At 37.8% G+C, this 23,598-nt stretch overlaps 1 protein-coding gene across 1 annotated transcript in view; it reads right to left on the bottom strand.

The window, feature by feature from the left end:
• Window positions 1–23,598, bottom strand: part of COL24A1 (collagen type XXIV alpha 1 chain) — a 342,153-nt gene that overhangs the window by 144,955 nt on the left and 173,600 nt on the right. The gene's annotated exons all lie outside the window — the stretch shown is intronic.

Below are 23,598 nucleotides of genomic sequence, written 5' to 3'. Positions count from 1 at the left end.
CTTGTTTTCTTAGAATCCACTCATAAGTGAAATTGTACAGTATTTCTCTTTTCTTTCTCTGTCTGCTTTATTTCACTTAGCATAATACCCTCAAGGTCCACCCATGTTTCAGCAAATGGCAAGATTTAATTATTTTTTATGGATAAGTAGTTTTCCATTGTGTATGTGTGTGTACATGTGTGTGTATGACACTATCTTTATCCATTCATCCATTAGTGACATTTGAGTTTTTCATAATGTGGTGATTATAAATAATGCTTCAGTAAACAGGGTGCATAGAGGGGTGAGCAAAAGTAGGTTTGCCTATTTTTTTTTGTGAGTACCCAAAACAGGGTATTATTGTATTATTTATTTGTATTACAACTATAAGTCCATTTTTGTCCACCTCTGTGTATTTTTCAAATTAGTATATTTGTTTCCTTTGGATAAATACCCAGAAGTGGAATAGCTGGATCATATGGTAGTTCTACTTTTGATCTTTTGAGGAACCTCCATACTGTTTTCCATAGTGGCTGCACCAATTTATGAGGTCTGTCAGGAAAAAGTCCATTCATTGTTAATTTAACAAGAATGGTTTGTGTGCCACCTATGAAACCTGGCAGCTAATTAGAGTGGACTGGGATGCACCTGTGTGAACAATGGCAACTTCACTGTACTAGTCAGTGGAGGTGGTAGATATTGTTGAGTGAGCATGTGTACTGTGTACTGTGTGACCATTGCATTCATAATGGCTCAGCGAGCAGAGCAATAAATCTGCATCAAATTTTGTGTTAAGCTTGAACATGCCTCCTCAGAAACTATTTGAATGATTCAGAAGGCTGCAGCTATGGGCAACTGGTGATTGGCAGTTTCACCATGACAATGCATCACATCTCGTGCAGAGTTTTTTGGTGAAACATCAAATCACACAGGTGACTCAGACCCCCTACAGCCCAGATCTGGTGCCCTGTGACACCTGGCCTTTCTCAAAACTAAAATCACCTTTGAAAGGGAACAGATTTCAGACTGTCCATGAGATTTAGGAAAATACAACAGGGCAGCTAATGATCTAGAGAACTGTGTGAGGTCCCAAGGTGCCTACTTTGAAAGGGACTGAGGCATCATTGTTCTATGTACAATGTTTCTTGTATCTTCTTCAACAAATGTCTCTATTTTTCATATTAAATGGCTGAATACTTTCTGGACAGACCTTGTACCTTCCTACCAATAGTGCATGAGGGTTTCCTTTTCTCCACATCCTCACTAACACTTTTTCTTTTCTTCATAATAGTCATTCTAACTGGTGTGAAGTGATATTTCACTTTATTTTTTTATTTTTTAAAGATTTTATTTATTTTGATTAAAAAAGATTTTATTTATTTTATTTTTAGACAGAGAAAAAGAAGGAGAGAAACATCAGTGAGTGGTAGTCTCTTGAGTGTCTCCAACTGAGGACCTGGCCTGCAACCCAGGCATGTGCCCTGACTGGGAATTGAACCAGCAACCCTGTGGTTTGTAGGCCAGTGCTCAATGCACTGAGCCACACCAGCCAGGGCTGATATTTCACTTTAGTTTTGATTTGCATTTGTTTGATGATTAATGAAGTATCTTTTTATATGCCTATTGGCCATCTGTCTTCTTTGGAAAAATGACTATTCAGATACTCTATCCAATTTTAAAAATTAGATGGTCTCTTTTTTTGCTACTCAGTTATATGAGTTCTTTATGTATTTTGGATATTAACCCCTTATCAGATACATGATTTGCAAATATTTTCTTCCAGTCAGAAAGCTTTCTTTTCACTTTGTTGATGGTTTCTTTTGCAGGAGCTTTTTAGTTTGATGTAGTCCCAACTGTATATTTATGCTTTTTTTGCCTTTGCTTTTGGAATCCTGTCAAAGAATCATTGCTAAGACTAATGTTAAAAAGCTTACTGCCCATGTTTTTTTTCTAGGAGCTTTATAGGTTTATGTCTTACACTCAAGTATTTAATCCATGCTGAATTAATTTTTCTGTATGGCATAAGATATTGATTCTGTATGGCATAAGATATTTCCTACTTTTGCATGTGGCCATCCAGTTTTCTTAGTCCCATCTTTTGAAGAGACTGTCCTTTCTCCACTGCATATCTTGCCCCCTCTGTCACAAATTGATTGACCATTAATATGCAGAATTATTCCTAGGTTCTCTCTATTCTGTTTTGTTGGTCTATGCTTCTGCTTTTATGCCCATACAATAATATTTGTTTACTCTAGCTTTGTAGTAACATTGGAAAACAGGAAGTGTGATGCCTTTAGCTTTGTTCTTGTTTCTCAAGATTGCTCTTGGCTATTTGGGGTCCTTTGCAGTTCCATACAAATTTTAGAATTGTTTATTCCCTTCCTGTGAAAAGTGCCATTAGAATTTAATAGGGATTGCATTGAATCTGTAGGTTGCCTGGGTAATATAGACATTTTAACAATAATAATTCTTCTAATACTTAAATTTGGAATATAGTTTCATTTATTTGTGTTTTCTTCAATGTTTTTAGCCAATGTCTTACAGTTTTCACTTCCTTGGTCAAATTTATTCCTAGGTATTTCATTATTTTCTATGTAATTAGAAATGTAATGGTTTTCTTAATTTCTCTCTATGAAAGTTAACAGTTAGTATAAAAATTTTTGTATATTGATTTTATATTTTGCAACTTTACTGAATTAGTTGATCAGCTGTAACAGTTTTTTGCCTGGATATCTAGGATTTTCTACATACAAAATTAGGTCATCCACAAATAGAGACAGTATTACTTCTTCCTATTCAACTTGGATGCCATTTCCTTTCTTGCCTAACTAAAATGGGTGAGAATGGGCATCCTTGTCTTCTTCCTCGATTTAGAGGAAAGACTTTCAGCTTTTCACCCAAGTGTGATGTTAGTATGATGTTTTCTGTATTATTATATTGAGGTATGTTCCTTTTATACTCAATTTTTTGGGATGTTTTATAAATCACAAATGGATGTTAAGTTTTGTCAAATGCTTTTCTATACATCTATTAAGATAACCATATGATTTTTATCTTTCATTTTGTTAATGTGGTGTATCATGGTGATTGATTTGCAGGTGTTGAATCATCCTTGCACCCCTAGAATGAATCTCAATTGACCATGGTGGATGATCTTTTAATGTGTTGCTGAATTCAGTTTCCTAATATCTTGTTGAGAATTTTTGCATCTATATTCATCACAGATACTGGCCTGTAATTTTCTTTTCTTGTGATGTCCTTATCTGGTTATAGTATCAGGGAAAGGATGGCTTCATAAAATGAGTTTGGAAGAATTCTCTTCACTTCAACTTTCAGAAGAGTTTGAAAAGGATTGGTATTAAATCTTCCTTAAATGTTCAGTAGAATTCACCAGGGAAGCCATCTGGAAGCCATCTGGTCCTAGACTTTTGTTTATTGGGATGGGTTTTTTTTTTTCTAGAAAGAGGGGAAGGGAGGGTGAAAGACAGGGGAGAAACACTGATGTAAGAGACATTGACTGGTTGCCTACCATAAGCACCCAGACCCAGGATCGAACCTACAACCCAGGTATGTGACCTGACTGGGAATCCATCCAGTGACATTTCAGTTTGCAGGAAGACACCCAACCAACTGAGCCACAATAGTGGGGGCTGTTTGTTGGGGAGTTTCTGATTACTGATTCAATCTCCTTACTAATAATTTTTCTACTCAAGTTTTCTATTTCTTCATGATTTAGCCTTCAAAGATTGTATGTTTCTAGGAATTTACTCATTTTTTTCTAGGTTGTACAAGGTGTTGGTCCATAATTGCCCAATAGTCTCGTATGATCCTTTGTATTTCTGTGGTATCAGTATCACTTGTAACTTCTCCTTTATTTCTGATTTTATATATTTGAGCCTTCTCTTTTTTTCTAAAAGAGATTAAGTAAAAGCTTGTCCATTTTGTTTATCTTTTTGAAGAACTACCTCTTAGTTTCATTGGTATTTTCTATAGTCTTTGAACTCTCTATTTCATTTCTGCTCTGATCTTTACTGTTTCATTTCTTCTACTCACTTTTGGCTTTATTTTTTCTTCTTTATCTAGAATATCTTCTTTAGGTGTAAGTTTCTCTAGGTGTAAAGTTAGAAGAACATTTATTCAAGATTTTTCTTGTTTCTTGTGATAGGCCTATATCAATGTGAACTTGCCTCTTACTGTTAGAACTGCTTTTGCTGCATTAGATATTCATATGTTGTATTTCTATTTCATTTGTCTTAAGGTATTTTTTTTTATTTCTCCATTGACCCATTGGTTGTTCAGCAGCGTGTTATTGAATTTCCAAATAATTATATTTTTCCAGTTTTCTTTTTGTAATTGACTTCTAGTTTCATAAAATTGTGGTTGTAAAGATGCTTAATGTGATATCAATCCTAAATTTATCAAGACTTGTTTTTTGGCTTAACAAGCGATCTATCTTGAGGAGTGCTCTATGTGTACTTGAGACAAATGTGCATTCTGCAGTTTTTGAATGATGTTTTGAAATGTTCTGCATTTATCTATTAATTCCATCTGGTTTAATGTATTGAGTCTGAAGTTTATGCATTGACTTTCTGTCTGGATAATCTTATCCATTGATGCAAGTGGGATATTCAAGTCACCTACTATCATTATATTGTTGTCAATTGGTGCTCCTATGTTGCATGCATAAATATTTATAAGTGTTACATCTTCTTCTTGGATTGGCCCCTTTATCATCATGTAACTCCCATCTTTGTCTTTTATTACAATCTTTGTTTTAAAGTCTATTTTGTCTAAGTATAGTTACATCAACTTTATTTTGGTTTCAGTGTGCACAAAACATATGTTGCCATTCCTTCACTTTCAGTCTGTGTGTCTCCTTACATCTGAAGTGAGTCTCTTACATGCAGCATATAGATGGGTCTTGTTTTTTAATCCATTCAGCCACTTTATGTCTTTGATTGGTGAATTTAGTCAACTTACATTTAAATAACAATTGATAGGTATGTACTTACTTGCATTTTTCTGATTGTTTTGTAGTTTTTTTCTGTTCTTTTCTTCTCTTGCTCTCTTCCTGTGGCTTGATGACTTTATTTAGTATTATGCTTCATTCCTTCCTCACTATCTTTTGTATATCTACTTTAGGTTCTTGTTTTGTGGTTACCATGAGTGTTACATAGGACAGCATTCATATATATATAAAATGGTTTATTGAAGTTGACAGTAAATTAAGTTTGAACTCATTCTAAAACTCTACTTTTACTCCTCCACCATATTTTATGCTTTTGATGTAATATTTTACTTCTTTTTATTTTGTGTATCCCTTAATTACTTATTATAGTCATATACATTTTTATTACTTTTGTCTTTAAACCTTCATACTAGCTTTATGATTAATCCACTCCCTTTGCTATATATGTCATTTACCAGTGAGATTTTTACTCTCATATGTTTTCCTGTGACTAATAAGTATCCTTTCAATGAAGAGTAAAAAGGGCAGTTCCAGATGGTGGCATAAGAATATACAGAACTCACCTTTTCCTATGGACACACCAATTTCCTCTGAAAAAGACCTGAAAACTAGCTGAACAGCTCCTCCACAACAAAGGATTAACAGAGCACATCAAGATGGGTAGGAGGAAGAGAGATGTGGTTTTACAAAAAACCCCCACAATCAAGAAGGATCTCACAAATACAGAGCTTCTGAGGAGCAAGTTCATGCCCCACATCAAATACTCCAGCCCTTAGGACCTGCACCAGACAGGTTAGCCCCTGAAATGCCAGGATTTAAAAACCAATGGGGCTTGTATCCATGAAACCCAAAGGGTTGTAGAGAACTGAGATTCTGGTCTTAAAGTGCTCTTATGCAGACTCTCTAGCCCCAGGAGCCAGAACAAAAGCACCAGTTTGAAAAGCACCTAGAATATATGTGAAGGAGATTCATCTGCTAAATACAAAGCATCTCTGGAGGGACAGGAGACTGCTGGCACTCTCTCCAGAGACAGAGGAACTGGCAGGCACCATTGTTTGTTCTCCCTCTCCTTTGCTAGCACCGGTAAGTGCGTACAGACACAGCACTCTCCCACCATCCTGCCAAAGGCACTTTCATCCTCCCTCATTAAAGCCAGCAGGTGTGCCCAGGCCCTGTGCTCTCCCACTGTCTTGATAAAGCTGGCTGGCATTCTCCAGCCTTGTGCCCTCCTGTAGCCTCACTAAAGTCAGAGGAACACCCCTACTTTGCTGTCTCCTGTGGCCCTGCTAAAGCCAGTAGGCATGTACACTCCACCTCCACATGGGCCCTTGATCACCTGGCTCTGGTGGTCATGGGGGAGGGTTGTGTTTCTGGGCCCCATGGGACGTAAACAACCAGAAAGAGACAATTCTTCACAGTCTATGACGCCTCCCCCCCCCCCACCACCCACCAAGCACTGCACAGGCTGCAGACAGAAACATACCCACTTGTCCTGTAGCCTCTGCAGAGGGGTAGATTTCAAATTTTCCACACATCTGGAGGCCACAGAGCTGGTCTTAGGGAATGCACACCACCTTTGCACTCTTGCTTGGCCTTGCTACAGCTCACTGGTACCTCCCAGAAAGGAAGCTTATATACTCATTTGGAGCCCCAATATTTGCAAATGTCACCTAACCCTAACCCTAACCCTAACCCTAACCCTAGGGGTTACCTACAGATTGCCTGGTCTGGAGGCCAGCAGGGTTTACCTTTCTGCTTCCATAACATTGCATATTTTTGCCTACTTTAAAAGCTGCTGTCTGAGTCTGGCTTCTAATCAACCTGAAACTATGTGCCGACTGATATTCCTCCCTTTCGAACACTAGACAGTCTTGGCACACCCTCAACAACTGGGACCTACCAAGAATAAATCAGGGTGCTTAGGCAATCACAAAGGTTCGAGAGACAACCAAGAGCTAAGGCAAGGCTGAACAATAAGTTTATTTCTTATACATGGCTACTCCTTTAAGACTGGAGTGGTACAACTATTTAGCCTAATACATAACAACAAGCACAGATAGTCAAGCAAAATGAGGAAACACAGGAATATGTTAAAATGAAATAACAAGACAAAGCTCTAGAAAAAAACCTTGATGAAATGGAGACAAGTGATTTACCTGATAAAGAGTTTAAGGTAATGGTCATAAACTTGGGAGAAGTATAGATAAACACAGTGAGCACTTCAACAAGGAGGTATAAAATATAAGAAAGTAGCAAACAGAAGCCACAAAAAAGCACTGAACCAACTTCTGGTTTAGGTTACACATCAATGTGTTCAATAAATGTAAAATAATTAGAAAGAAAAAGAATTCAACACACATTTACCTGTTAATTTACTAGACCTTAGAAATAAAAATGAGTACATATACAAAAGAGTTCATAGTCTAGTAAGTTAGGTAAGGTAAATTCATATTTTCTGTAACTTAAGAGAAGAAAAAGTAAAATGCTATATAATGCAAAGGCAGGGGATGTTCTGCTTGGTTGAGAACATAAGGCAGGGCTTCACAGAGAAGACATACTGTTGACAATATGAAACTGTGAAAGTGTATTCAAAATAGAGGGAACAGATTTGAACAGAAGGTGGGAGGTAGCAATGAAAAAATATTTAGCAAATATAAAACAAATCCAGATTGTTTGAGGTACTGGATATGTATAAGAAATAGACTAGGATAAATATACTGGTGATGTATTGATAAGGGTTTTAAAGGCCAAGTGAGAAATTTGTGTTTGTGGTATTTACAGAAGAATTTGTGCTCATGGAAGAATTGTTGGTTTGAGTAAAGGAGGAATGACAGCCCTGTGTTTACTGAGAGGAAATGAGAAAACAGAACATGGGTATGCAGTCAGAAGCTATTGTTATTAGTCCAGGTTAAGTGTAATGACTCTTATGACAATGGTATTATAATTAAATAAACAGTTCAAGGGAGAGGCCAGAGTTAAATAAAAGATGATAAATTAGCCATGGGACAGTTGTGTGGGACAGTTGTGGTTCTTATTGTGAAATATTACTTCATGAATCTGTAGGAAAATTGTAATGATGCAGTGCATACAGCAATAATAGAAGAGGAATAGGAATCTTAATAAATTTTAATGAAGATTCTTTGGAGGCAAAATAAAGAAGAGAACACAAAATAGAAGAGTCAGAAAGAGAATGAGGAATATGCAAAAAAAGTTAAGGGAGAAAAATGTTTCAAATAGAGAGAAATCGGTGTTATATGGGTAGGATTGAGAAGGATCAGTAATGAGATAAAGTCATAGAATTTGGCAAATACAAGGGTGGCGGTGACCTCTAAGAACAACTTCAGTAGTTTTTGTGTGTTTGGATATGAGTTTTCCAAAGGGTTAAGAGAATATATGTGGAGAGAAAGTAAGAAATATTGTGCAGATTATTCTTTTAAGAAGTTTGGAAAGAAGGGAAAGGTATTAGTCAAAGAACATGTAGAATGACCCAAAGACATGGACAACCGTCAATTGACTGTGGGAGGGGGGTAAGATGTGTGGAGGAGGGCAAAGGGAGACAAATTGGGACAACTATGATAGAATAGCAATTAAAAAATGATAAATAAAAAATTTTAAAAAGAAGAAATTTGGCACCCAACAAAGGGAGAGACAATCACTGCTTGAGGATGTGGTTTGAAAAATGATTCTATTCAAAATTTCCTTTTTGTTCTGTCTGGCAGATTAAAAAATTCACATATGACAGAAAAAAATATTCTTCTGAACAGGAAGGGCATTATATTCAAAACCTACTTTTTTACTTTGTTTCAAAGGCTATATTTTTAGCAGGTTAATGTTATGGCCTAATCTAGCTTGGCTGGTTGACAATACAGTTGTATCAGAGAGATGATACTGGCATGTTTTATCTGCTCCCAAAGGCGATGTCTTAGCCAGTTCCTTATGTCTAGAAAGTTTTCTTATACAGGGGATGCTTTGTGAATTGTAGGACTCACAGTGGGAGACATGCCAGGCAAAGTTGCCCTATAACCTGCTCTTCCTTATTCGCAGAAGCACTGTTCAAAAGGACAGACTATGGTGCTGTGACTTGCACTAATCTTTATCCTTGAAACCTCAAGTGCCACATATGCAAACAAGAGTCAAGGACTAAATACTACATGTTCACTTTTTAAAAATTCTCACCCAAGAACACTCTTAAAATTGCTTTTAGAGCAAGAGAAAAACATGGATGTGAGAGAGAAGCATCAATCGGCTGCTTCCACATGTGCCCAGACCAGGGATTGGTGCCTGGGCCAGGAATCATAGGAGTCTGGACCAGGGGTTGCAATGTGCCTGTGCTGGGACCAGGGATGGGGCCCACAACCTAGGTATATGTCCTGACCAGGAATCAAACCTGCAATCCTTATGCTGCAGGATGATGCTCCAACCAACTGAGTAATACCGGCCAGGATTACATGTTCAATTATTTTTAAAGATTTTATTTATTTATTTTTAGAGAGAGGGGCAAGGAGGGAGAAAGAGAGGGAAAAAACATTGATATGTGAGAGAAATATTGAACAGTTGCCTCTCACACTTCTCCAACTAGGAACCTGGCCCAAAACCCAGGCATGTGCCCTGACAGGGAATTGAACCAGCAACCCTTCAGTCCACACACCAGTACTCAATCCACTGAGCTACACCAGGTCATACACATTCAATTTTAGAGTGCTCAGATGCAAATTAGTATACATGGAAATGATCATCATTTATTCATATTTTTGACCTATGGACCTCTAAATAAAAATATGAATGACATTTTTATTATGTTACTTCCTATTCATTCTTCTTCATTTCAAAGCAAAGGTTGAAATCTTTGATATTAATTGTATTAGCTATCTATTGCTATAGAACAAAAATCCACCAAAAGTTAGTGGCTTAAAATAATAAATATTGCCCTGGCTGGTGTGACTCAGTTAGTTGGAGTATCGTCCCATAAACCAAAAGGTCTTGGGTTCGATTCCCAGTCAGAGCACATGGTTAGGTTACAGATTCTGCCCTCAATCAGGGTGCATACAAGAGGCAACTAGTCGATATTTCTCTCTCACATCTATTTTTCTCCCTCTCTATCTTTCCCTCTCCCTCTAAAATCAATAAGCATGTCCTCGAGTGAGGATAAAGAATTAATAATGATTATCTCACAGTTTATGTGAGTCAGGAATTTGAAAACAGCTTAGGTGGGCAATTCTGGCTCAGATTCTCCTGAGGTTGTAATCAAGATTTGGTATGGGCTGTAGTCATCTAAAAGCTTGAATGAGGCTAGAGAACACATTTCCAAGAGGGCTATTGGCTGGAGGCCTCAGATCCTCACCATGCAGGCCTCCACAGAGCCTGACTACATGGCAGCTGGGTCTTAAAGATTTTGTTAGCTAAAGCAGAAATTCAGAAGGCCAAAAGACAGCATAAGAAAATATTTGTTAGAACTAGCAATTTTTTTTAAAAGTCAGTAAAAACTCTAAAATACTCTAGCTCTGTTTTAAAGGTAATCACATCCTACTTATTCATGAAAGACCAATATAAAATTAGAATATTCCCAGTTAATACTAAAATGTTTTAAATATTTTTATATAAAGTTTTTAGACTTGATAATTATCTTAACTTGTGTTTTAATGGTGGTTTAGAACTTCTTTATACTGTTTCAAATTTTCTTTTCAATATGAAAATAACTGCATTCATAGGATAAAGAATTTTAGGCCCCAAAGCTCTTTGATTTCATTTGAAAATACAATACACGAGGCTAAATCCTTATGATTTAGATCCGTGTCACTTTATAAACATATTAACATCAATGTTTGCATTAGTGTTGTGTTTACTCTGTTTAAAAATAAAAGAATTTTAGAAGATATCTTACCATAGTTAAAGGTAGTGTTAGTTTGTACAATGGGAAATTTCTGATATGTGACCATTTTCACCTTAAAAATAATACTTTTACATGGTTCAGTCTAGTACAAACTTTTGAGCATAGGAGAAACAAGATCAAACAGACTTGAGAAAAATGACAGTTCAAGCACTATATGGGAAAATTTAATCCCACATCTATTGTTTGTTTCTCTACCTCAAGTTCTTGTATCTTCACACTTTGGTCCAAGAATATGATAATACAGACTGTTTTTAGTCTAGACAAATAAAGTGGGGGATGTGGACAAGTGTAAAGAAAATGTACATAATCTATCTGGGTAAGAAAGGATTCCTCTTAAGATACAATGAATGTGAGATATCTATAAACATTCCAGTGGAAGTATTTGTTATACATATGAATATGCAGGTCTAGAGCTAAGGAAAGACATTTATGAATCATCAGCAAATAAATGGTAGTTAAAGACCTAGAGATTAGATGATTCACCAAAGAGAGTATATAGCCTGAGGAAAAGTACAAGAACAAAAATATTTAGAAAGCAGGATGAAAAAAAGAAGTTGGTAATACATACACAGAAAGTGTACTGTCAAAAAGAGAATGTTGTTAATTTTCTTTAGGCCTTTTCATTTGAACAGAATTTTATGACTTCACAAGAATGAATGAACCATTTGTGTTGATTTGTGATACATCATTATTTCCAAATAGCCAACCAATGGATCACTTCATTCTTATTTTCAAATATAATCCGTAAACTAAGAATACATTCCTTTGACTCCATGACTTGCTGTAAGCTATTTTAGCTCATTGTGTTCATCCTTCACCATGTAGGCAGATGTGACTTTAAGTTCGTTAGTCTGTACGCTCTGTAAAGCAAGGATGATGTGTTATATGATGCTGCATCCCTTTGTCTAGCATACTCCCTGGAATAGAAGGTACATTGCATGACTGAGCAAATAAATTAGAGCAGTAGTGATGAAAACAGAGATGAGCTGCCCACATTACCCGTTAAGAAAGATCTTACTGCCCCTGCAATTGACTCTTTCAAAGTTTAGGCTTCTGTAGAGAGGTGTACACCCAAAGACTAATTATGGTGAGGGTAAAGAGGCCGGGTACAAAAGGGTACTTTTGCCTAATGTGGGACTACTTTGATGGATCACATGTGCCCCAGAACTCCCTGAAGTGTTGTTAAGGCTCATCTTCTCTAATTGAGGGCAGAGAGAACTGAGCAAAAACTCAGGACTTTATAGTCAGAATGATCAGATAGGTTAAATTCCTAACCAAAACAAGCCTGTCTGCCAGGGTAAGGACCTTGGTTGAGAAACAAATGGGACTCTGACACTTGTGATGGGGAATCTGGACAGAGGTCCCTATAGATTTTGAACCACTACACTCTTTGAGCTCTAAGAGCTAATAGAAGTGGCCTGCCCCTCCTTATGTGTGAATGCTCTCCCTTTGTTTGACCTTTCCCCTCTAAGAAAACGTGCCCCATTTAGAATTTGTCCTTAGCTCCTCTTTAGGCAACTGCACCAATAACCAGGGGTAAGTCATAGAATATTCCACTTGGGAACTTGCTGTGAATGATTCAGGAAGAGGAGCCTATTTCCCAAAGGAATGAAAGATATAGCTAATGTGTGCTGGTAGGAGCTGGAAGTGTTTGTGTTGGACCTGATTCTATAGGTACTTTCAAGGAAGCCATAATATTATATAAAAATATAAGTGTAACTTAAAATTAGATATAAAAGAGTTTATTAATCTTGGAATGTTTTTAAAAAATACAGGATTTAACAACCTGAAGGACTTCAAGATATCATGTCAATGCTCACAGTAGGTCTGAGCTGTGAGTAAGCAGTTTTGTCCTTGGGCCATAAAGCCAGCACACTGTTGGTAATAGGCACATCAGTGGTGGGAAAGGAAGCCAGGCAGAGCTTCTGCCAAACCTTGATAGGAAGAACACACACAAGCTCTTTGGATTCTGGAGCAAGGCCATGCCATCTGTGGCAGGGAATTATGTATTTTGACAAACAAATTCTAATGTGCTACCAGGGTCTAATAGAGACTGGCAATGGGAGACCACCTAACAATGGGAAACAAAATGACCACGTATCGGGATCTATCTAACAAAATCTGAATTGCATTAGACAAGGTCAGGCAGCTCCAGTGCAGTCTGGGATGAAACATAAGTGTGACAGAGGCATCAGTAAACTGAATGAATAATTACTACAGATCCCCAACCAGGACATCTTTTTCAACTGACACCTATGGCTGTCGGGGGGATCTCTTATTACCAAACAATGGAGAAGAAAGAAGCCCAAACTTAGTTTGTGGACTGGTAGGCTTAGTGCTAAGGACAAATGTGTGTCACCTCAAAATTAGTATGCAGAAGCTCTAATATGATGGCATTTGAAAGTGAGGCCTTTGAGAGGTAATTAGGTCATGAAGAGGGAGCTCGAATGATGGGATTAGTGTCCTTTTAAAGCAGAGGGAGAGAAATAGCCTTTTCCTTCTCCACTGTGTTAGGGTACAGCAAGAAGGAAGCCATGTACAAACCAGGAGAAAAACCCTTACAGGACACAGGCTATGTTGCTATACCTTGATCTTAGACTTTCTGACTCCAGAAGTGTGAGAAATAAATGTTTACTATTGAAGTCACCCAGTCTGTGGCACTTCATTATAGCAGCCTGAACTGATTAAGACACATAGCATATAGGTACAAATTGAGAATAGATGGAAACTGACTATAAGGAGTGCCTTAAAAGACTGTGGCATTATCTTAGAATATATTGAATATATGTGACTCCTTCTCTTTAGGGCTGAAAAATGGACAAGTTCAACTGTCTTACAGCCGATCTGCTGATTAAATTTTATTATTAAATATGAAAAAAAGTGTCAAGAAGACAGCTTTCTAATAGGCAGAGTTTCTGGCAGTCCTTCAGAACATCCACTTTGTGGGAAGAAGTGCCTTGAGGTTAGAATATGTTCAGATTAATGGGTATTTGTGAGTGGTCCAGCTGGTTGGTTAGGCCTATGAAAGAAAGAATATTATAAGGCTGGGGATAATATTTGAGAAAGATACACATGTAAAGATCTTTGTATCAAATGTTAATGCCTACCAGAAACAAACAATAATGGAAGAGTACTTGGAAGGAGAGAGAATGACTTAGAAAGTTGATACCAGCAAGTATTGGTCACCAGTCCCCTCAGTGCTGCATGATGGGCATATGAATGAAAGGGACATGGTGGGAGAGATGGAAGGTATTCATGGGTTCCCATATACCAGGGCTAAATTAACTACTGCTGCCACTGAATATCTAACCTGTCAATAATAGAGAACCACACTGAGCCTGTGACATGCTGCCATTCTTCAGATGACCAACCAGCTGTTTCAGGGCATTATCACTCCGGGCAAGTTCACTCTGGAAGGGCCCAAGATTTATTCTAGAAGACATGACATATCCTGTATAGCATGCGAGGGCTTACAGACTGTTAAATCTACCACACAGGATCTTCAAAATATTGTATCAGACCAGGAAATGCATTTAACAGCAAATAAGATATGGAAGAGGGCCTATGTTCATGGGATCTAATAGATCACTTGGCTATAAGATGCTTTCAACCTGAATGGTGGAGTTAAATTGCCGGTGAGAATGTGATCCTTAATGAGGATAGAGCACAATGCTATAGGTTGAAAAGTATATATACTGAGTCAAAGACATTTATATGGTACTGTGTCTCCCATAGGAAATATTCTTTGGTTTTGGAGCCAAGGGCTAGAAGCAGAATTGGTCATACCTACTATCACTCCTAATGTCTCCATGGGGGACCCTGTACTATCCATTCCCACAAAATTGAGCCCTGCATAATGTAGGTCTTCCTTCCCAAAGAGGACAAATTTTCACCAGGTGACATAGTAAGAATCCTGTGGCTGCCACCCAGCACTTCAAGTGCCCCGTATCTAGGCACCAACAGGCAATGAAAAGAGTCATCCTCTTGGCACAGTTAATTCACCCGGATCATCAGAAAGAAGAAGCCTAATATCATTTGTGTTCCTAAAACTAGCGGTAGAGTTAAGTGCTATAATTTATAACACTAACTCCTAAGTTTTCCTCTGGAAAATGATCCACCAGAATCTTGGAGGAGCATCACCCTGAAAGGTTATAGAGAAGTGGGCCCAAATAACAGAAGGACTGAAGCGTGGTAAACACCACAATGGGTCACCTAGGTACTCCTTCAAAGAAGAATGTCTTGATCAAAGGTGTGCTCTTCGCAGGGTGGCCCATATACAAGAACCATTTGTGTTAGAGTACAGAAACCCAGGTATTTAGCCCAGCACACAAGGGATTAAGAGCTTCCTGTAGGGACTGTAGAGACTTAGTGGGTCTCCATCAATTTGACTTCTCCCAATCTTGCTTCCTTTTCCTCTTTTCACAAGCATTGCTTCCTATAATACCCTGTAGTAAAATGCCATCTCAGCAATCTTTTCCTCAAATATCCCAGCTGTGATTGCAGTTCTTCCCTCACTGTGGGTCTCTAACCCCTGAGGGCTGTGGAACCACTGCAAAGTGTTGGTGAGCCCATATATGTGTGCTCTGAGTATTTTAAAAACATAGAAGCACAACAACTACTTGTTGGTCTGTAAAAAACAATCTTTATTGTCAAAAGATTGGTAATCACTAAGGCAGAGTATGTTTGAGCTAATAAACAAGGGAAGATTCCCTTTTTAACCAAAGTCCAAGGTTCTGGAAAAACATGGGAAATTTCTACCTGTATTCAATGTTCTCTCATGTTTGGTGAACAGAGGCTATAACTCTCAAACTTAGTAGTGTAGTTACTGAGGCACACACCGTAAACTGACTTTTAATACTTGGAGAGTGAATATTACCATCTTTAGGATAAATAGAATGTTTTATCCTGTTTTCTAAAAGAGAATAAATTGTTCTTTGCAGATATGTGGTTTCTGGTGATTGGCTCCCAGGTCCAAAGTACAAGAAAATAGCATTTGGGATGTATCCCAAATTCAACCTGAGGGAGACTCTGAGATAGCATCTGGAGTGAGACATTCATTCCTTTCCCTTTGTACTGAGTTATTAATCTTTTCTCCATATGCTGGGGATGGAAGTTATTGGGGCCCACCAAAGACTGAAGATACTTTGGCAGGAAAAATTATAGCTTGCTATAATTTGTTTTACCAAATATTTGACTTACTTTACAAAATATTCTTTAAGACTACTTCTGTTTTTTCAGTGAGGTTATTTTATATTATATGTCAAAAATTTTTCTATACTAATACTTAGTGTGTAAGAAATTAAAATAAACCAAATGAGGAAACAATGAAGCATAGAGATTATGCTAAATCACAATTTACTGGAAATAGGATATAGATAGCTTTATTAGCTGGTTTTTTTCTGGAATGAGGCAGCAATGTAAGTAAATAAAAATGATTATTTTTCACCTGTAGTATCTACTGAGTCTTTGAAACTAAGACTATGTCTAATTAGCCTTATTACTAATAATTTGAATTTCCTGAAAATTAAAGATAAGCTATAAACACTGGACACTAACTATAGAAAAGAAAGTTACACAGAAAGCTTGTATTCACTGGCACTTTAAAAAAGTACAAAAGTACCATGAAATAAATTCATTCGTTCATTTAGTCAACAAACATTATTTGAGAATATATTACATGCTAGGTATTGATAAGTGATGTGGGATATTTTATATAGTCAGTTAAATTTGGAATAGAGGCGAGCACTTCATTATTTTAGAGCTTCCAGATCGGACAACAGTTTATTTTGGCGTCACATTCCTCTACTTCAGACTCTCGCCGTTTGGGTACACGGGTTCCTAAAAGATGTAATGGAAAGGTCTGCTCAGTCTCCACACAGGGATTTCTGTCTCTGACATTTGCCTAGCAACTATTTGACTCTTATTCACTTGGACCATACAGATAGTCATAAAATAAGAGTTCAGAATAAAGTTTTGCTTTAGGAAGTTCTGGCAGTGATTAAAAGAATATGCCTGAAATGTCTATTTAACAGATGCTTTTACTCATCCTTATGTTATGGGAAGCTTGAGGATAGTGAGGCAACTGGTGCTGTTCTCCGTGCATTAAATTGCCTGGCAACGTTGTTCACATATTCTGCTCTTTTGAATGATTCTCTTGGCAATAAATCAAAGATGATAAAGTGAATATTGGTAAGAGCTATCACCAATATTTGTTAACTTCTTAGGTTATTAATTTTTTTAAAAAGTCAGTTGGATGAGAAATAAGAGAAATTCTCCTGCTATAGCACTTGTGTTGCAAAACATTTGAATCTCAAGTTCTTACTAGGAGTGTAACAACTAGCAGGATCATTCATAGAGGAGAATGCACATATATGTGTATAATCACAACACATTTCTCAATATAAAGCACCAAATTAGTTCTGTATTTATCTCATGCAAGCCTCATAGCTGTGAGTTTTTTATAGCCATCTGAAGACAAAATTAGTATCAGAAAAATCTACTGTCTGATGCCTCACAACAATCCCCACTTTCCACCAAATTTTCTGTACCTAAAAATGAGGAAAATCACAGCATGATGGTGGTGGATTACTGGTCTAAAGATATGAGCTCCAGTTCTCAAGCATGTCATAAAATAACTTTGGGTCTCATATTCCCAACTTCAAAAGTAAGGAGGATGGACAAGATAATTCCTCTTATACTTTTCCATTCTAAAATTCTATAATTTAATCATAAGGAAAATGAAAAGCACTCAGGTACTTAAAATCTTTTGGGGCTTCTGGTGAAGATGGCAGAGTAGGTAAATATAGTACTCACATTCTCCCATAACCACATAAAAATTACAACTGAACTACAGAACAACTATAAGTCAGAATAGCCTGAAATCCAGCTAAACAGATGTCCTATGACTGAGAATATAGGGAAGCCACAACAACACTGGTAGGAGGGGCATAGACATGGAACTGGTTTGTCTCTTACCCACATGTGGCAGTTAAAAATTGGAAGGAATATCTTGGCTTTAGAGGTCCCCCCCTGAGGAGTGAGGGGTACCAGTCCCATACCAGACCCCTAGTCCAGAGTTTCAGTGCTGGGAAGAGAAGTCCCCATAGCTTCTGCTGTGAAAACCAGCAGGGATTGTAGCTGAGTGAGATGGAGGGCTTCTGAAGTCCCAGGTGGTCCTCTTAAAGGGCCCACATACAGATTTACCATAAGCTCTGGAGAAGGGACAGAACCTGAAAAGAAGCCAGGGACATATGGGGAAGGAACTGAATTGTCTGGCATCAGGACATGGGTAGAAGGAGCAGCTTACTTTCAGACAGAAGTGCTAGAAGAGGCACTTGTTCCTCTGCTAAGCCCTGCCCCCAACAGAGCCAGCAGGGAGAGCTCCCTATTTGAGTCTCCATCAACTTACCTAACACTGTTAGCCCTGCTCTGGTGATTCCCTGAGATCCTGCCCCACTCAACTTGTGAGCTCACCCAAGCCTGTTCCAGTGGCTTTTTCATACAAATGGCCTGTCTTGGCTCATGATGTGCACTTTTTAAAAGACTCTCCAATAGGCAACATTTGGCCTCAGCATTCCCCATACCTCTTGCTAAGTGGCCCCAAGCCTGGCACTAGAGACAGTCATCTGCAGATCGCTTTGTAGCTCAAGCTGGGTGGCCCCAAGGAGGGCAAAGGCAGTGGTTGACCTTTGCTTATACTTCCCTGGAGTCCTCAGAGCTAGCACACCTGCATCTGGTGTGGACAGATTCAGACCACGCCTGAGCACCACCCAACCACCTCCGCAAGTGACAACCCAAAGGGCAGACTCGGTGAGCATCAGTACCCCACTGAAATTAGCAGCCAGTTAGCTTGGGGTGAATCCCTTCTATTAATGAGCCAACAGCAATTAAGACTCAACTACAATAGTCTTGGTCATGTAGCTCAGTTGTTTAGAGTGCCACCCGATACACCTAGGTTGGGGATTCAGTCTCTGGTCAGGGCACATACAAGAATCAACCCATGAATACATAAGTAAGTGGAACAACAAATCAATGTTTTTTCCTCTATCTCTCTTTAAAACCAATTTAAAAAGACTCAACTACAACAGGAAGGGGCACACAGACCACGGCATGGGGTGCAGGAGGGGGGTAGTTGGGTGCACCTGGAGTGACCAAATCAGGTGACTGGGGAGTCTGCACTGCTGGACCCTTTAATATACCTACTATATAAAGCCACTCTGCCAAGACTGGGAGATGTAGCATCTCTACCTAATACCTAGAAACAAACACAGGGAGGCAGACAAAATGATAAGACAAAGAAACATGGCCCAAATGAAAGAAGAGAACAAAAGCTCAGAAGCAATTTATGATGCAGAGTTCAAAACACTGGTTTAAGGCTGCTCAATGAATTTAGAAGAAAAGTAGAGGAACTTAATGGGAACCTCAAAAAAGAGATAGGAAACATAAAAATGTAGATAGAAAACATTAAAAAGCACTAGTCATAAATGACAAATACACTATCTGAAATAAAGAATACATTATAAGGAATCAACAGTAGAGTAGATGAAACAGAAGATCAAGCCAGCAATTTACAAGATAAGAAAGTACAAACCACCCTATCAAAACAGCCAAAAAATAAAAATAAAAAAGGAAGACAGTATAAGGAGCCTTTGTGACAACTTCAAGTGTACCAACATTCACATCATGTGGCTGCAAGAAGAAGAAAGAGCAAGGAACTAAAAACCTATTTGAAAAAATGACAGAAAACTTCCCTAACATGGTTAAAGAAATAGACATACAAGTCCAGGAAGTGCAGAGAATCTCAAACAAGATGAACCCAAAGTGGCCCACATTAAGACATATCATAATTAAAATGGCAAAGGTTAAAGACAAAGAGAGAATCTTTAAAATAGCAAGAGAAAAGTATTTAATTACCTACAAGGGATCTCCCATTAGAATGCCAGCTGATTCCTCAATGGAAACTCTGCAGGCTAGAAGAGATTGGTATAAAATATTCAAAGTAATGAAAAGCAAGGACCTACAACCAAGATTACTCTACTCAGAAAAGTTAGCATTTAGAATTGAAGGGCAGATAAAGAGCTTCCCAGACAAGAAAAAAATTAAAGGAGTTCATCACCACCAAACTAGTATTATAAGAAGTGTTAAAGGGACTTCTTTAGGAAGAGGAAAAAAGATAAAAAATATAATAATAAAATGGCAATAAATATATAGCTACCAACAATTACTATAAATGCAAATGATTAAATGTTTCAATGAAAAGACATAGGGTTCTGGCTGCATGGATAGCAAAACAAGATCCTTATATCTGCTGTTTGCAAGACACTCAGTTCAGATCAAAAGATACAGACAGAAAGTAAAAGGATGGACAAAGTTATTTCATGAAAATGAAAACAAACAACAAAAAATTTGAGGTAATCATTTTTATACCAGACAAAACATACTTTAAAACAAAGGCTATAACAAGTTACAACAAAGAACCCAGCAAATCCATTCTACCTCTGGGTAAGAAAATGAGAACACTAACTCAAAAAGACATATATATCTGTATATATATTTTTAAAGATTTTATTTATTTTTTAGAGAGGGAAGGGAGAAAGAGAGATAGAGCTAGAGACAGAGAGAGATAGACAGAGAGAAAGAAACATGAATGTGCGGTTGCTGGGGGCCATGGCCTGCAACCTAGGCATATGCCTTGACTGGGAATCAAACCTGCAACGCCTGGTTCACAGCCCGCACTCAATCCACTGAGCTACACCAGCCAGGCCTATATCTGTATATTCATTGCTACATTATTTACAATAGCCAACCTGTAAATGATGGCTGAGCCAACATGAAAGCAACCTAAGTGTTCATCACTAGATGAATGAATAAATAAATGGTGCATATGTACAGGGGAATATGACTTAGCCATAAAAAAAGAATGAAATCTTTCCATTTGCAACAACATGGATGTACCTAGAGGGTATTGTGCTGAGTGAAATAGGTCAGACAGAGAAAGAAAAATGTCATATGATTTCATTTATATGTGGAATCTTAAAAATAAAATAAACATACAAGCAGAACAGGAAAAATCTCTTAAGATACAGAGAGCATTTGACAGTTGCCAGAAGGAACAGGGACTGAAAGGATGAGTGGAAAAGGCAAAGGGATTGAGAAGCACAAATTGGTAATTATAAAAATAGTCACAGGGATGTAAAGTACACCATAGGGAATATAATCAATAATATTTTAATAACTATGAATGATGTCAAATGGGTACTAAGATTTTTCAGCATGATCACTTTGTAAGTTATATAAATTTCTAATCACAGTTTCAGGGATGCACACCTGAAACTAATATAACATTCTACTTCAACTGTCATTGAGAAATTTTAAAAATTATTTAAAAATAGAATCTTTTGAACAGGTAAAATCTTAGGGATAACTGCTTTCCAATCCCAGCTCCACTCTTTCACCATCTCACCTGGACAAGTCCCTTAACTTCTCTGAAACCTGTTTCCTGTGCATAACAGAAATGATTTTCAGGGTTGAACATTTTTTTAAAAACTGGAATATCTTTATTTCATAGTGAGGAAGGTGTATCTAGCATTCTGGATATTCAGTATCACTAAACAAACTACTTACTGACAACATCTACAGGAGGCAGCATTTGTGAACTCTCACAGAACTTACTTCACTGCTTTCTTTAATCTCATTGTTTAATTTAAAAACATCTTCTAAACCAGTGTGAGCACTTTGAGAGGCTGTGTTCTGTTCATCTTGATGTTCATCTCAATGTCCATCTCATCGCCTAGCACCTTACTTGGCAAATAGCAGGTGCTCAGTGAATATCTGTATATTAACGCAGAGCACAAATTGGGTGTGGATTCTTAGTTAAAATTTTGAAATTGTGGAAGTTCCCAGTTTCCTTACACATAGAAATGTGATGATTGTTATATGTCTGGCATAATTTTTGATAAAATAAGGAAGGAAAAGGGAGATTAGAGAGTAAGAAGAATGTTTTCAAGTGACTGCCTTTACTCTCTCCGTTGGCAATGACAAACCTCCTAAACTTCTCTGCCAACTGGTTGGACTATGGTTCTTTACAAGAGCACTTGATTAACATGTAGGACATTTTTAGGGCTCAAGTGTAGGAGAGCATCTTTAAGGTATGCTGAAGAAAAACCTGGAAAGCTCCCCTAAAAGGTGAAGATATTTCCCAGAATAAAATCACACCGGGTCACATTTTTCATTTCCTTTTGCTTTGTAATCTCTTATGTTGTTTTTTCCCTGCTAGTTCTGAGTATCTATCTTAGATAGCTTTGGCTTCACTAAGTGATTGATCTATTCTTGGCTTCATTTTAGGCCTTCCAGACTGTGTACAATGTTGCCCACTAATTTTCTAGTATTGACTTTCAGAGACCTTTGGTTTAGGTTTTGCTATACTGTAGTATATCTAAGTAAGTTAGTAGTACTTTACAGGTAGCAAACTTCCTCTGGGCAGAGAACAGGTTCTTGAGATACACTGCTCAAGATAATCATAAAAGCGCTGTGCTACAAATACTGAAGCTTAATCATGCCCTCACTGCCTGTTTGGGAAAGTGGAGCAATTTCACAAAAATTCCATGTGAGTTCATAGGTTCCTTATACTGTTGACTTTCTCTAAGGAGGTTAGCAAAGTGGCCCTGCACCCCATCATGCTGGTAATATCATCTTCCCCATTACTTAACTGGGTGCATGTGCAAATGTGGTTGGCCTGTATAACTATACAGATTCTCTTTACACAGCAGTGTGAAACTTTCATGCCAGAGCACCAGCAAATAATCTGGTTTATGCTGAACACCTGCATTAGTTCTGGAAGACTGGAATTTTGGTATGCACTAGGCAGAGATCTAGGATTAGAATTCAAATCTAACAACCCAAATGAAAAATGGGCAAAAGACCTGAACAGACACCTCTCCAAAGAGGACATACAGAAAGCCCAGAGACATATGAAAGGATACTCAGCATCACTAGCCATTAGAGAGATGCAAATTTAAACCACAATGAGATACCATGTTACACCAGTCAGAATGGCCATCATAAACAAATCAACAAACAACAAGTGTTGGAGAGGATGTGGAGAAAAGGGAACCCTAGTGCACTGTTGATGGGAATGCAGACTGGTGAAGCCACGGTGGAGAACTGTATGGAATTTCCTCAGAAAATTAAAAATGGAACTGCCTTTTGACACAACGATTACACTGCTAGGATTATTATATCCTAAGAACCCTGAAACACCAATCCAAAAGAACATATGTACCCCAATGTTCATAGCAGCACAATTTACAATAGCCAAGTACTAGAAGCAACCTAAGTACCCATCAATAAATGAATGAATCAAAAAACTATGAATTTCACTCTGAAATTTACACAATGGAATTCTACACAGAAGAAAGAAAGAAGGAGTTCCTACCCTTTGTGACAGCATGGATGGATCTGGAAAGCATTATGCTAAGTGAAATAAAACAGGCAGTGAAAGACAAATACCACACGATCTCACCTTTAAGTGGAACCTAATCAACAAAACAAACAAGCAAGCAAAATATAACCAGAAACATTGAAATTAAGAACAAACTGACAGTAACCAGAGAGGAGGTGGAAGGGGTTAATAGAGGAAAAGGGGGAATGAATGGTTTTTGGGAACAACTATAAAGGACACACAGACAAAACCAAGGTGGGGTGGGATCAGGGGTAGGGGTGGGGATGGAGGAGGTTGGGGGGAGTGGTGGGGGAATATGCA

Source organism: Phyllostomus hastatus, unplaced genomic scaffold (assembly GCF_019186645.2).
Source record: "Phyllostomus hastatus isolate PE091 unplaced genomic scaffold, TTU_PhHast_1.1 phas_contig_209, whole genome shotgun sequence".
In the NCBI taxonomy this organism is placed as follows: domain Eukaryota; kingdom Metazoa; phylum Chordata; class Mammalia; order Chiroptera; family Phyllostomidae; genus Phyllostomus; species Phyllostomus hastatus.
This window is presented reverse-complemented; position numbering and strand designations above follow the sequence as displayed.